Source organism: Furipterus horrens, unplaced genomic scaffold, assembly GCF_987537825.1.
Source record: "Furipterus horrens unplaced genomic scaffold, mFurHor1.1.pri manual_scaffold_8, whole genome shotgun sequence".
Taxonomy (NCBI): Eukaryota; Metazoa; Chordata; class Mammalia; order Chiroptera; family Furipteridae; genus Furipterus; species Furipterus horrens.
In genome coordinates, this window is record NW_028327178.1 from 75,603,565 (window position 1) to 75,620,095 (window position 16,531).

Genomic DNA, 16,531 nt, shown 5'->3' on the forward strand with positions numbered 1-16,531 from the left:
GTTGAGGAGGAAGTAGAGTTTTCTCATTGTCCAATAGCCCTAAATGTTGGGCATGCACACATGCTTCCTGTCCTCCTGGCCAAATGATCCTTAATAGATCTATCAGCCTAGGGTTTATTTAAAGCATTTGAAAAGTGATTGATATTGTGAGTCTGTTCTTCGTGTGTGTGTGGTTTCAGTGCTTTATGACTTTATTGCCTTGGTATAAAGCATGCTTTAATCTGCCCAATTACAAGTATCACAGAATTCACAGCTGAAAAAGATATTATGTTATAACAGAGAGGTAATGTAATGTACCTAAAGTCACACAGTACAGGATTAAAAACCCAGTCCACTGCGCTCCCTAGCAGCCTCCTAACACTAGCTCATGTGTCAATTAGGTTTAGCATAAGGCACTCATTCTCAACCTTTATAGATGCCACCAGCTCCTTTGGCTGGCTGGGCAAGCTGTGGACTCTTAAGTAGTCATATTTTCAACTAAATAAAATAAAATACATAGGATTACAAAAGAAACATTATATTAAAATACACCTCTCCAAAAATATAGTTGTTTTATTTTTGTAAAATGCTAATATATGCATCATTATCAACAAATGAAACAAAATCTAGTTGAATTTCTAATATCTAAGATAATTTCAGGCAGTTATAAACCTAAATAAGATTTTTGAGATACCTGCAACAAGTGCAATGTGAGGCAAAAATGTCTGCGATTTGTTTGGATGGCCAAGTGTCAGGCACTGTTGTGACTTTTGTGGATTGCGGCCTACATTCATTATCCAGGACATACTAAATTTCATTTAGAAGTTAGAATAAAATAAAGATGACTTTTTTTTTTCTGTTCCATCTCATGGATATCTGATTTCTAATCCGTGACCTTAAATGTATCAGATCAACAACCCCTAATAGAGCATTCATGCATTTACCATTATGACAGGCGAGCACACCACCACCACCAGATAATTATTTAGCACTTCTTGCCACTGCACTAAGTCAAGCAGTAATACAGTGAATGGTTCCTGCTGTGTGAAGCTGTGAACATAATTAAGACACAATACCCACATATGCTGAGATTTAGAAATATTCAGTACAAGAGGAAATCAGAGTTCAGATCATTGGAGAGCAACACTGTCTAGAGCCTGGTGCTAGTTCAGTGGTAAATGCCCTGGTGCTAGTTCAGTGGTAAATGCATAATTGCAGATGTATAAAGCATGGCCATTAGTCAGTGTTTGCTGACTGCCTACACAGCAACTGTAATGGGGGAAGGAAAGAACAAATGGCACAAGTGACTTGCAAATTTAGGTAGAGAGTCACACACACAGAGCAGCATCTGAAAAAAAAAGTGAAGCAATATATCACCAAGGTGCAGACTAAATAGACAAAGTTTCAGGGGCTGCAGAAGAAAAGGTGCTTTCACTTCATGCTCAGTACAAATGGAGGTCTCTGACCAAAGACTCCATTGTTCTTCGTTTATGTTCACTTTCCATCCATCTGCAGAAACACACATATACGCCAGTCTTTTGCTGATATAAATGGTTGCAAATTTCATTCCTAGGCTGGCAAACAAGGAGTCATTTCTTATGAGTGAGTGATATATGATACCACATTCCTAAACTTTTTCTCCTCCAAATTTCCACAGAAGTTGAATGGCCACTTTGAAACTCAGTGATAAATGGTGGAAACTCATTTCCTTCTGGTATTGGTGTTAGAACAAGACTCATTTAGCAAACAACAGATTGTCGATTCTGAACTAAACATGAGAATAGCATCTGGTCCATAGTTTGGAAGCTCAGATTTCTTTTGCTTCTATTGAATATGTTCAATAATAAAAGGGAGGGAGGGCCTAGGTAATTTTAACTTTGTTATCAGGACATCTAAATTATTACATTTATAAATAAATTACATAGTAAATTTAATAATAGGTAGCAAGGTATTCAAACCTGACTTCCTTTAAACAATTCCTAAACTAATAATGACTAAACTAGCCAAGAATATGACATAATTGCATTGAAACCTAATCTGATCCACTTTAGCCCAGATAAATGATACAGCATGTTGCTTAAATGAAATCAGCACTTGTTACACAGTCAGGAAACTGTAATTTAAGGCTAAATTGTTGTGAATTGTTTGAAGATAACCTATTTGGGCATCCTAGAATGAGCCACCATAGAACTTTTGGGGAAACAGAAAGAAAAATTTCAAAAGAAAATTATATTATCATATACAAAAAGTTCCATTAAAATCTTACAAGCTGATTAACACTAATTTTTTCTTCTCAAATTAAGACTCTCGTGTTTATACCCTTTCTATTATAAATGCACTCATTCATCAATTTGACAAATGTTTATGGGCAGCCCCTAGATGCTAGGTAATAGGGAGGACACAAAGATGATAAATAAGGCAAAACCTATGTTCTCAAGGATCTTGCATTACAGTTACAAGATAAGACCTGCAAACAATTAACCAAGTGTCAAACTCCACATGGTAAAAGAGCACTGCTTCAACTCTGCCCCAATTGTATTAAGGAGTCCATTAAAGCCCCATCATATTATTATGCAGTTATTTAGATGTCTGTCTCCCTACTGAAACATCATCTCCCAAAAGATATGGAGGTATCTTATCATTGTGTCTTTGGTGTCTATCATATAACTGACAGGTACATTTTAAGCATATGTTAATTGGGTAAATGGGCAAGCTTGTTTCTAATTAGTATTATCAGGAAGTATTCATGGATTAGTTAGGTTTTTAAAAGGGCCCTTGAAAACTGGTACACTATTTTCATCCTAGGGAATTTTCCAGGACTTGCCCACATCTGGGTGGGATCAGGTGACTGAGTGCTGGCTAATGTGGATGAAAGCTATGAAGGCCACTCATCAGGTGTGGCCATGAAAAGGTCCTGTTTGATCTTCCATATTCTCTCTCTTATGTCCACATGTTTTAAAGTGGAGGCTTTGAGATGATGAATTGCATGTTGGAAGAAACCTAAATCCCTGAATTTTACTTCATGCAGGAGAGCCCTGAACTAAGAACATGCATACTGATCTTTGCATGAATGAGAAATAAAACTTCGTTGTGTTAAGTCACTGAGATTCTGGGGCCATTTGTCACAATAGCTAGCCTATTCTAATGCCTGGGGACAGTATTGGTGGGAAAAAATCATTCCTTTTGGAAGGAATGACATGAGTTAGATCCACATATTCATGCAAAAGGAAACTACAATATTTCCACTAAAAACAGAATTGTTCCCTTACCTTATTTGCAGAGTTATAATATAATAAAACAGGTAGTGAGCTAATGGGTCATATCTGTTCCTTAGAATGTCTTGTTTGGCTCAGGTTGTATTGGTCCACACAGTACTATAAAAAGCTGAATCTGTTGTTGCCAGTAATTTTTAAAAGGGGGAGGGAAACTTTTTAATATTTTTGCTTGCTTTTTAAATCAGCTGTCCCAAATGATTCAGGCTGAATAGCATCTGATCTCTTTAAACAAAATCTGAGTTCTCTAGTTTTCTGCAATGCCCACCACTCCCTACTGCCTCACATCCAACCTGCTTGTTACCTGCCTAGTTCTGGTGGATATTTGAATTTTTCATCCCTTACTTTGAGTCACTGAGGATTGAGGTTGCAGGTCCAAGTGTTGACTGTGTTTATTTTACTACTTATCCTTATCTTATTCAGGATAATAGCTCCGTGGAAAAATAAATATTTTCTTAACATTTTTTGGTGAGATAAAGCAAAAATGTTGAGGATATAATTGGAAACACCACAGCCTATTATCCTGGATGATGACCATTATTGCAGATCTAAGACAATGTGGCTGGTTTAGCCATTGCAATGGAGACCAGACAATTTTATTCTATCCTCACTATTTCTACATGAAAGATAATTGTCTCAGAGAGGAAAACTTTATTTGAGTATATGCTGGAATGTTGGGGGTAGAGTGGGAGAACAATAATCCAGAAAATTTTTCTAGATACAATTTTCAATTGCTGAGAAATGCAAATGTAGAATTATTGCGATTTCCACTGAAAACAAGTTTCAAATTCACTAGATCTCTTTTCTTTCCTTTCACTTATCACAAATGGTATAAGTGTATTCTAAAGTCCTAAGATCTGGCCACCCTTCAATATGGTCTAATCAAGTCAAGAAATGCAACAAAGTGCCTTTATAGATAGCAGTGAGAATGAGAATTAAAAAAAAAGATAAGGTAGTTTGTACAAAAATAGTCATGATTTTATAACAAAGTAGACAAAGTAAAGCTTCCAGTTTGGAAAAATAAGGTACTGATCATGAAGCCCATGATAATATTTTAATTTGTACCTCTTCCTGTAGGTACCTGTATGCATGTATTAATGGAAATCACACCAGTGAAAACAGGTATGGTTAAGATGTAGCCTTAGAGTTGCCACCTCCTAAATACTGCATCAATTTACATCTCTTCCCATGTAAGTTTTTGAATGAACGAGTGAAAGAATGAATACTGTATGAATGAATGAATGTTATAAAAGCATCAACATACTATACAACTCCAGCTGTTTTTAGTGTTTCCCCAAAGCAAACCAAGAAGTTTCCTAAAATATTGATGGAAAGTGACGCCTAGAGGAACACACCTGCATGCTTGTAAGTTATAAATAATGCTACTTTGCTTTGAGTGCCAGAAAAGATAAATTTCTGTGCTCATTGAAATAAATTATTCTTTCCTCATTATGGTCTAAAGAGCTAAGGTTAGGAAAATCTGGATTCAGGGTCTTCCACTCCACTCCACTCCGAGGTGTCAGTTTTGTTTTGCTTTAATTTTATTTATTTTTTGTATGTCCATATAAAATTTATTTATTTTTAGTTATATTTTATTCATTACGCTATTACGCTTGTCCCAATTTTCTCCCTTTTGCCCCCCTCCACCCAGCAGCTCCCCACTCCCTCAGGCAGTCCCCCCACCATAGTTCATGTTCATTGGTCATGCGTGTAAGTTTTCTGGCTGCTCCCTTTCCTGTGCTGGCCTTTACATCCTGGTGGCTGTTCTGTGACTTTCTCTTTGTGCTTCCTAATCCCCTCCCGCCTCACCCATCCCCCACCCATCAAAACGCTCTCCGTATCCATGCTTCTGTCTCTGTTCTTGTTTGCTTAGTTTGGTTTTTAGATTCAATTGTTGATAAATGTGTATTTTTGCCACTTTATTGTTCATAGCCCAAGTGGGCCATCTCTACTCCTGTAAAGGAGGAAAGAGGAAGGACATCTCTAAAATCAGAGAAGGAAAACTCTGACTCCAAAAAACCTCCGCTGCCTTGCGGCATACCTCTTCAGGGGAAAGGCTAAGGGAGTAAACCCCGACAGAAAATCCGGAGCCGGAGTCCCTAAGGCGGTTTGACGTTGTAGTCAACACCGGCAACTCCTGCGGCGCACCTGAAGCCAAGCTGTATTGACTCCGTCTTTCCCTTGGATCCTTCAGCTGCGAAGAGAGGGGGGGTCTGCTGCATGGGCAACAGCAGACCCTCCATATCACCCTGCCCAGGCTCTGTAGCTTCAGCTTCACTGGAGAGGACACTCCAGCATCATCGCAAGATGTCGACTCAACATGGGAGGAGACAGATACCGGTTATAAGCTCATCCGATTGGCGAAGGAAACGAGCGCCAGGGGTCTCCTCTGACGGTGGGAGAGGTCATCGCACCTCACTGGACAGCTACCGCCCGCCTCAAGCTGGGCAGCCCCAGCCAATTAGGTGCCGTCTCGCCATGGCTCGCCTGCCCCACTGGGTGCGTGGGGATCAGAGAGGCGCCTCTCGAAAAGTGGGCCACAAAACACCCACACCAGTTAATTCCAAGCAAACAACAAGAAAGAAGCCTCCGGCTCTTCGCCTCGCTAGCTGGAACATCAGGACCATGTGCCCCGGACTTACTGCAGACCTTCCGTGGATCAAGGGTGCCAGGAAAACCGCTGTCATCGATAGGGAACTGGCACGACTAAACATCGACATTGCGGCTCTACAGGAGACCCGGTTGGCCGACAACGGAACTATCAGAGAAACCAACTACACCTTCTACTGGCAAGGGAAGTCTCCGGACCAACCAAGACAGCACGGTGTTGGGTTTGCTGTGAAGAACACGCTTGTTAACTCCATAGAGCCACCCACAGGAGGCACAGAGAGATTACTTACCCTCCGATTGTCAACAACTTTCGGCCCAGTCAGCATTCTTAGCGCGTACGCCCCAACCCTCTGCGCCACCATCGAAGAGAAAGAACAGTTCTACCATGCACTGGACGAAGCGTTATCCAAGATCCCCAGAAGTGACGCTCTCTATCTCCTTGGAGACTTCAACGCAAGAGTAGGAGCCAACCACATGGCCTGGCCCACCTGCCTCAGAAACTTTGGGAGAGGAAAGATCAATGAGAATGGTCAGCGACTGCTTGAGCTTTCGTGTCACCACGGCCTGTGCGTGACAAACACATTCTTCAAGTGCAAAGAGATCCACCAGGTGTCATGGAGGCACCCCCGCTCCCGCCATTGGCACCAGCTTGACCTCGTCATCACCAGAAGAACGGATATTGGCAGCACCCTCCTCACCCGCAGCTACCACAGTGCAGACTGCGACACGGACCATGCCCTCGTGGTAAGCAAGGTGCGCATAATGCCGAAGAGGTTGCACCACTCCAAGATGAAGGGTCGCCCACGCATCAACACCAGTTGTGCCAGCAACCCAGTTAAGACCCAGCAATTCATCAACAAGATAGAAGATGCACTCGGCGAGGGAGTGACGGCAGATGACATTATCGAATCCAATTGGCCACGTCTCCGCGACGCCATATACAACTCCGCCATTATTGCTTAGGGGAAGAAAGAGCGGAAGAACGCTGACTGGTACGAGGCTCACTGGGAAGAAATGGAACCCGTGATCGAGGCTAAGAGGAAGGCCCTACTGGCTTACAAGGCCACGCCCACTCCCAGTACACTTCAAGCTCTACGGGCTGCCAGGAACAAAGTCCAGAAGACCGCCCGCCACTGTGCCAACACCTATTGGCTAAACCTGTGCAGAAGCATTCAGGAAGCCGCCGATATAGGCAACGCACGAGGAATGTATGAGGGTATCAAGAAGGCAACAGGCCCAATCCCCTCCAAGATCGCCCCCCTTAAGTCCAAGACAGGTGAGGTCATCACTGACCAGGAACAGCAAATGCGGCGGTGGACCGAGCACTACCTCGAGCTGTACGCAACGAAGAACACCGTAACAGACACTGCTCTTAACGCCATCCCAGACCTACCAGTCATGGAGGAGCTAGACACCCCACCTACTGCGGCAGAGCTCAGCAAAGCCATCGACCGCCTCGCTTGCGGGAAAGCACCAGGAAGCGACGGAATCCCTCCAGAAATCCTAAAGAGCGGGAAACCAGTCCTGCTACAGCCGCTCCACCATCTACTCTGTCGCTGCTGGAAGGAGGGTTACATCCCCCAGGATATGAGAGATGCCAACATTATCATCATGTACAAGAACAAAGGAGACCGCAGCAACTGCAACAACTACCGGGGCATCTCTCTCCTCAGCGTCGTCGGCAAAGTATTCGTCCGGGTCGCTCTTGCCCGCCTGCAGACCCTTGCTTCCCGCATCTACCCAGAGTCCCAGTGTGGCTTCAGAGCTGGCCGTTCAACAGTGGACATGATCTTCTCCCTACGCCAGCTGCAGGAGAAGTGTCACGAGCAGCATAAACCACTCTACCTCGCCTTTATTGACCTTACGAAGGCGTTTGATCTGGTCAGTCGAAGCGGTCTCTTCAGCTTGCTACGGAAGATTGGCTGTCCACCACATCTGCTTGCTGTGGTCATGTCCTTTCACGACAACATGCACAGCACGGTGTCCTACAACGGCACAACCTCTGAGGCCTTCCCAGTCAGCAGCGGAGTAAAGCAGGGCTGCGTCCTCGCGCCTACGCTGTTCGGAATCTTCTTCTCCATGCTCCTCCAATACGCCTTTAAGGACTGCAGTGAGGGTGTCTTCATTCACACCAGATCCGATGGCAAGCTCTACAACCTGGCCCGTCTATGAGCCAAGAACAAAGTCAAAGAGGTGCTCATCTGTGAGATGCTCTTCGCCGACGACGCAGCTTTGACATCACACTCCGAAGAGGGACTCCAGCAGCTAGTCACTTGCCTTTCCCACGCATGCAAGGAGTTCGGACTAGCCATCAGCCTGACGAAGACGAATGTTATGGCTCAAGGCACGGGTACTCCCCCATGCATCACCATCGACAGGTACACCCTGGAGGTTGTCAACGACTTCACTTACCTCGGGTCCACCATCTCGAGCTCTCTGTCAGTCGACTTGGAGGTCAACCGGAGAATCGCCAGGGCAGCCACAGTTATGGCCAGACTGAACCGGCGAGTGTGGAACAATTCCAGCCTCACTGAGAAAACCAGACTGCGCATCTACCAAGCCTACGTACTCAGCACTCTCCTCTATGGCAGCGAGATGTGGACCACCTACGCAAGGCACGAAAGGAAACTCAACAGCTTCCACGTGAGGTGCCTGCGACGCGTCCTGCATGTCGCCTGGCAGGATAAGGTCCCCAACACCGAGGTGCTGAAGCGAGCCAATATGAGCAGTTTGCATGCAGTTCTTAGCGAGAGACGCCTCAGGTGGCTCGGCCATGTCAAAAGAATGGATGCAGGCCATATCCCCAAAGACCTCCTCTACGGCGAGCTAGCAGAAGGCAAGAGGATGACAGGGCGCCCAAAACTGCGGTTCAAAGACATCTGCAAAAAGGACATGACACAATGCTCCATCAATCTCAACACATGGGAAGTTCAAGCAGACGACCGCCTAGCCTGGAGGCTCGTGGTCAGGCAAGGTACATCACGTGCAGAGGCTGCGCGCAACGAGGAGGCGGTCCAGAAAAGATCGAGGCGGAAGCAGCGTCAACAGCAGCAACAACGGCCATCTGCCTTCACCTGTAACAAGTGTGGCAGGGATTGTCACTCCCGAGTCGGACTGCACAGCCATTCTCGGCGGTGCAGATAGACTCTCAAGAAGCTACGCCATCGTCTCTCGAGACGGACGGCTGCCGACGACGACGACGACTTCATTTTAGGCTCTGTTCTTTTGCTAATCTACAAATTTAGCTTAAGTCTTTCATTCTATTTAATTCTAAGGCAGAACAGATGTGAAGGATCCTGTACTTCAGGGGCATGATATACGCACCTATTTTGAAATGTTATATTTTCATAGCAGTAAATTAACTCTTGAGGAAAAGAAGTTTATCTTAAGCAGAGGATTCAGTGAATTTAGGAAATAACAATCTCAAGAGAGGCAAATAATCCTCAAGGACATAATTAACTACTAAATTAGAGGCCTATCATTTTCAAGAGAAAGCGTATACATTTTCATTTAGCTCCCACTACTGTGCTATATGGGTTATTCTGGTGCCATTATAAAGGCAAAGCCAACAGCTAGACATGAGGAGATATATAAAAATATAAGGCAATGGTAAGAGGAGTGTTTCACAGCTATTTAAATGTACCAATTTACAACATTAAAAGGCATTTCTAGAAAGTACTAAAATAAGAAACACCACCTATACTAATCTAAGCATGCTATTCTAAAACAATAATGAAAACATACCAACTGGCCAGTCTTTAAATTAGAAAAGTGACCATCTAACATAGCATATGTGAAAGAAAGAAAACGTACTTTACAATATTTATTTTTTTAATTTTTACAAGGAACTACCTGCTACCCCAAAACACTGCTGTTGGCCTTTGGCAGAAGTACTGTGCTTCAAACAATCACTACGGCAATATCAATCCAGAATAAGAAACATGCTCCTACTCCTAGGCTCTTGAGATTTTATTCTATAAATTAGTATGCATAATTAGAAAGAAGACATTCATTGCAATATTATACATAATTCCAAACAATAGAAAATAGCCCAAATTCACAAGAAAAAATGGATTGCATATTATATCAAATTAATGAAGCTACCAAATATAAAGTAATTATGACATCAATACGGCAACATGAAAAATGTTTATAACATGCTTAATAAAAATTCAAAACATAAAATTGGGTTTACAACATGATGATTGAAATTAGAAAAAACACAGCATATTTTTCTGATTTTATGATGCTGTCCAGTTTGAGGTGTGGATTTTTTAAAATATGTTTTATTGATTATGCTGTTACAGTTGTCCCAATTTCTTTTTCCTCTGCTCCCCTCCACTCAGTGATCCCCCTCCATCCAGTTGTACCCCCCTTTTAGTCCATGCCCATTGGTTATGCATATAGTTCTTCTCAACCTCTTCCTGTCTACTCCATCCCCTCCTACTATGCTTCTTAATTCCTGCATCATCTCTCTCCCTTTTCCCCCTTCTCCCTCCCCGCTGACCTCCCCTCATAATGTTCCCCATACCTATAATTATTTTCCCACTCTTGGTGCCTACTTAGTTTGCCTTTGTTTCAATTCCCTAGCTTCTGTTGTTGGTTGTTGTGATACAGTTTTCATTTTAATGTTCATGGTTTTGATCCTCCTTCTTCTAAACAAGTCCCTTTAACATCTCATATAACAGTGGTTGGGACCTAATGAACTCCTTCAGTTTTACTTTGTCCTGAAAGCACTTTCTCTGCCCTTATATTCTGAATGACAGCTTCGCTGGATAGAGTATTCACGGCTGTAGGTTTTTGATTTTCATTACTTTGAATATTTCTTGCCAGTCCCTTCTTGCCCACAGAGTCTCCTATGAGAAGTCATCTGATAGTCTAATTGGGAGCCCATTGTATGTAATTCTTTTCTTCTCTCTTGCTGCTTTTAAGATTCTCTCTTTATCTTTAATTTTTGACATTTTTATTATAATGTGTCTTGGAGTGGTTCTCCCTGGGTCCAGTTTTTCTGGAACTCTCTGTGCTTCCTGAACCTGTAAGTCTATTTCCTTCCCCAAGTTAGGGAAATTCTGCTTCATTACTTTTTCACATAATTTTTCAATTTCTAGTTCTTCTTCTTCACCTTCTGGCAACACTATGATTTGGATGTTAGCCCGCTCATAGCTGTCCCAGAGGTTTCTGAGTCTCTCCTCATATTCCTCACTTTTCATTTCCTCTTTCTGCACTGGTTGACTATTTGTTCCTTCCCTATGTTCTGATTTGTTGATTTGATCTCTGGTTTTCATTTCCTCACCACTTGTCTCATATGTGTTTTTGTTCATTTCAGCATGACTAGCCTTCATTCCTTCCCCGTCGTGTTCAATATCTTTTGTTAATTCTGTAAGCTGCCTTATGACTATAGCTCTGAACTGAGCCTCAGAAAGATTCTATTTGTTCATTAGTTAATTCCCATATTTGCTTTTTGGTTAGCTACATGGTTGGTATTTCAATCATTATTCCTGCCATCCTGACCATTTTTGTTTACCTTTCCCTCTTGGGCGGAGCTGTCACACCTCCTACGCTATTGGGGGCAGAGCCCTGAGCACTCATCACAACCTGGCGACCCTTCTCACAACACTGTGGCACTTTGTGTGAGGGCAGGGGTCCAAGATGGATTCCCACCATTACTCTCTGCTGAAAGACCGAGCCTCTTCCTCCATTCCCACACCCTCTGGGGCTCACAGTCTGAGGCAATGGGGGTCTGCCTTCCCCAGAGTTAGAATCACGAGATGACAGGTCTCGACTGCATTCGGGACTGCTCCCCTGGCATTTCTCGCAGTCCTGCCGCTGTCGCCACTAGCACAGCTTGTCCTCTCCACCCCAGTTTTGCCCCTCCTACTCATCTGGATGAGCACCACTTGTTTATAACTTCATACGTTGGACTTCCATGTAGTTTGTAGTTTTATTTTCTGGAACTTCTGGTTATTTCTGGTTTTGCAGTAGTTGTAGTCCTTCTTAGTTGTGAAGGGAGACAGAGCATGTCAGTCTAGGCATCCACCTTGACCGGAAGTCTGAAGTGTTGATTTAATCACAGTTATGTGTAGCCAGTAGAGCATACATTATCCAATCAGATCTTGTAAGTTTTAATAAATTATTAAGGTAGCATTTATTTATTCATATATCATACTATGTTTAAACTTAACAGGCTCCTTGAATACATCACAGAAGTTTAATAATCACACTTTTTAAAAGATATACTGTGACATATAACATTGTAAAAGTTTAAAGTGTACAATACAATGATTTGATAGGTATGTATTGAAAAATCAGTTTATTTAACACCAATTACCTCACATAGTTAGTTTTTTTTTCTCATAATGAGTACTTTTAAGATCTACTCCCTTAGCAACTTCCAAATATACAATGCAATATTGTTCGCTAAAGTCACCATACTGTACATTACATCTCTAGAACTTATTTATCTTATAACTGAAAATTAGTACCTTTCGGCCAATGAATGAAGGTGGTCAGAATAAATTCTTGATATAATCCATAATTAACTAACATATTTCAGGAGGTTGACTTTCAAGTCTCTCATAAGGACAGACTCACATATATACGCTTTTATGCACTCTTGTAGACAAAGTTTTGGTAAATAAAATTCTTATAAAGAGTCATTTATTTCCTTATCTGTCAATAACTACAAAATCTAACATTTTTGTGTTTGTTGGCAAGGTTGCATTACATTCAATGGAAGCACTGGATGTTAGCATGTTTATTAGTTGGGGGGAACAAGTGGTGACTATGCTCCTCTGAACCTTAGAGAAACATATTAAGTTTTAGGTAGATAGACCCCACTGGATATTTAGGCAAGACTGGTTCACTTGTCTCCCTGCTTGGGTGGCCAGGAAGCTCTGTGGCAGTGTTTGTGTACTTGGTGTAGTTGATTGTTGGGGTGATCAGTCCAATTTGTTGATCTCTCCAGAGAGTCAGTCTACAGAAGCTTCCCAGAATGTCCACAATTCCTGTGTCACCTCTCCCCTCCCCAAGAACTCTTGGAAGGTCTGTACAAAGCCTTCTCCCACTGGGAGTACAAGACAATGGTGGATAAGGCAAAGATGGAGCATTGGTAGTGGGCATGGGGTGGGGATAGGAGCACAAAGCCACAAAGGATAAAGCCCATGCCTTGGCATGCTTGCAGTTTAGGACAGAAGACACACAAGTGGATAACTACAAAGCAGTGCAACTGGGTCTATGGCCAGGAAGGGCTTATATTTAGACTTGCCTTGAGGTCCAGACCAAAACAGGCTTCTGGAGGAGAGACAAGCTGGGTAGTCTGGGTAATTAGTTATTGGGAGAAAGTGTTCTAGAAGAGGGAACGGTATGCGTAAAGTCCTGGTGACATGATCAAGCACAGAATGTTTGAGGAGCTGGAAGTTCCTTCCAAGGCAAACAGCTATAATGCAGGGGAAAAAATTTCATTTCTGAAATTCTAAAATTTTATGCAAAATTATGTTCATTTTTTACTTATTCTGACTTACCAGATAGAAGTTTAAATTCTGCAGTACTATAATTTGTCATAGCTAGCTTGGATCACACCTCATCTAAACACTGTGAATTCAATTGGATTTATCTATGAATGGCAGAAAAAAATGTATTTTTGGAGACCCTGCAATTAACAGTCATTTTCACTGGTTCTACAAACCATACCCAATTTGAAAATCTTTAAGTTGTCCACTTATAGAAAAATGCAAGAAAGCCCAGGTGTTGTCTAGTAAGAATGACTTTGGAAGTGTGTACCAAACTGTCTAGCATCACTTGGAGCACACTGGGATTGATAGTCAGATGGGTAAATAAGCACTAAAGGGTCTCCATCCTCTCAGCCCTGGTGTGCTGGAGTCTGGCTCAGCTGGGTGTGTCATAGGCTTTTCTTGGAGAGGGGCCATGTCCCCTTTTGTGGAACAAGATGAGAGCAGTCTTGTAAGTAGGATCAAAACAATTTGGAGTTGGGTGAAAAATAGTCAGGAAGTGCCAGCTGCTAGCATCTAACAATTATGTGAATGTTGGATTTGGGTGCAGACCTTCCTCCTAGAGGGAAGGGCACTACAGTTCCAGGTCGCTTGTTACTAGGCAACCCATGGAATCTCTATGGTAATTTACTAGACAGTCTGGCTTGTCTCTGCACAGATAGAATTTTTTTATATTTGCCAGTTAAAAATATATTAAGATACAATAATCATGCAATAAAGTCCATAAATTCTAAATGTACAATTTGATGAGTTTCTATATATGTTTACACTGTGGTAACTACCACAATAATCAAGAAGAGGATAAAAGAGAAGATGGACCATTAGGAAGCATAGAGGAGGATCAGGGCAAGACAGAGGCAGGTATTGTGTGCCGAGATGACCAAATACTTCCTGTGTAGGGAAAAGCCAGATTGTCTAGTATATTCCAATATTTGGTCCTTTCTTATCTTTCATTCTCCTGCTCAACTTGCCCCTACCCAGCAGGTGACAGGGGCCCTAGACTGTGGCTACTACACATCACTTCAAGGCATGGAAAGTCACAGAAAAGCAGACTTAGATGAGCTGCTTTCAATATCCAACATTGCAATGCAAGGGAATTTTCTAGCAAACTGGCAGCTTGGACTAGTGTAATAGTCATTTTCCACTTTTTATTCTGCCATGTATATTTTCCCTCTGAACCTGTCCCTCCCCAACTATTACGGCTGAATATCATGCAATCCTGCTTACTTTGCCATGGGGGGAGTGGAAGGTGCAGGATACAAATTGACTCCACCTGGACACAGAAATTGTTTGGGGACTCAAAGCAGAACCATCAGAGCCCACTTTTAGGATCGATACGGATATTAGGAGACAGAATGTATCTTCTTCTTCCTGAGATCTCAAGCACTGGAGTAGCAACTTTGAGTAGGAGTTGTCACATACACAGGTGCTACAGCAGAACTGGCTACTCAAATTCAGTTCTCTTCCTTATGATTTGTGAGTTTGGGTGAATAACATAACCTCATAGAATGATCATAAGGATTAAGTGAGATAATGCTTGTAAAATGCATAGAAGATTGCCAAGCACACAGGAAACGCTTACAGAATGGTAGCCATAGCCAAGGTTATTTTAGGCTGGAATTGTGGAGCCATTTTTTTGCTGCCTGGTGAGAAGCACCTGCTTGAGACAGTTCCTGGAAAGCAGGACAGTGTCAAGAGAAAGAAGGAGAGAAAGAACTGGAGACCTGATGATGTTATTTAATGCATGAATGCAGCCTTTCCTGGAATCACAGTCACTGCTTGGGTTGTCAAGTTCACTGAGGAACTACATTCACTCTTACATTTTTCCTAGTCTAGATGGAAATACATTTCTGATAGTCACAGTGGAATGAGTTCTGACTAGTGCTCTCACAGAGGAATCCTACAGCTCTGAAGCAAAATGTCAGCCAAAGCTTTCTGCTTTCACCTACGGTTCACTGCAGGGAAAATGTAGCCTACTTTTCTCCCTATACCAGCATATGATGGGCTGCTAGGATGAGCAAACTGTAGAAGACCCAATTCTATCTTTAGTTTCTATATTCTTAAACAATAACCATGACTTTGATTTATTCTATGATAGCATTCATTTTTATGTTCTTTGTTGAAAGTTCCCAAGTTGAAGAAGTTGGGCCAAGCAAGAGGAGAGAAATGTATATTTGTGCTGTTGATTCTATTCCTTCTGTCATTCTAGAATAAGGAGATAAATTGTAGACATAAATTTATTTATTTATTTATTTATTTACCAGTAAATATTACATTCATTAGTGAAACCCTCAACATACAGTGAGGCAGATGACTATGAAGATGGAAGAGTGCTGAATTCAGTCTCAAAATTCCTGTCAGGATCTGATCTAAAATAAATTTAGATTGATAGGGATGAATAAGTCAAAGACAGGTTTCAGCAGTATCTCTGACATGCATTACCACAGACTGGCAGATTTGTATTTTTCAATTTGGAAAGTCAGGGTGCAGAGGTTTAAAACAACTGCATGCATACTGACAATCTTTACCTTTTTTCTCCACTCCACCCCTAAAAGGCCAGGAGGAGGTATAATTTCTTCTTAGACCACTATGGGATTCAATCTTTTAAAAAAGAATCTTGTATCCCCCTAACATTCAAATGGCATAAGAAAACAAAAAGTGAAAACACCTTCATAAATTACTGTGATATCGCTTTACTTGAATTTTCTGTTTAAAATTTCTGTTGTTTCATCCCCAAAATGGCAGATCCATTGTGATTTTAGATTTCATCAATTTTCTAATAGCTCAGTTAATGCTACTAAGTCTGCCTTTCAGCATTCAGCAATCAAACATTTAAAGTAGTATAATTATACAAAAATCTGTATGGCAGATAGTTCCTGTATTCATTTAAAAATTTTCCAATGAGTGCCTTTTATGCCCATATGTTATACTTAAAAAAAATCTGTGTTGGATTCTCATAATTAATTTTTTCTAAATTTTAAAAGCTAGAAGTAATATTTTGTGACAAATGGAAAAAAGCAGAAGAAACTATATATTCAAGGATTTTATATTGTTTAAAAGGAGACATAGCACTCAAGTGTATCAAAGATAAAATGTCTTCATTTTATATAATTATCTGTGTAGTCCAAAATTACAACATTTAAATTCAGAGTGAGAATTAGG